Below are 337 nucleotides of genomic sequence, written 5' to 3' on the forward strand. Positions count from 1 at the left end.
AGGGCCCCCCCGCCCGAAGCCCCGGCGCCCGCAGCGCCGGGAGCGCCGCGCAGAGCATCTGCCGAAGTGCCGGCGGGCAGCGGGGGAACCCGCCGGCTGAGCCGCCTTCTGCCCCTTTTATCCTCCGGCAGGCGATTAATATTGCATCACCCATATTTTAAATTTTCAGAACCCACAATATAATGTAATGGCATAAGAGGGCATTTATTATTAAAGGACATTTGATTGGGGGGGAAAAAAAATCATTGGGGCTGATTGGAAAAACAGGGAGCGAGGGGAGCGTCCTGGCTTCCCGGCGAGCCGCAATTAGAAGGCCGAATTTGTACGGCCCTTCCCT

This window comes from Egretta garzetta, unplaced genomic scaffold, assembly GCF_000687185.1.
Source record: "Egretta garzetta isolate BGI_Z169 unplaced genomic scaffold, ASM68718v1 scaffold1, whole genome shotgun sequence".
Taxonomy (NCBI): Eukaryota; Metazoa; Chordata; class Aves; order Pelecaniformes; family Ardeidae; genus Egretta; species Egretta garzetta.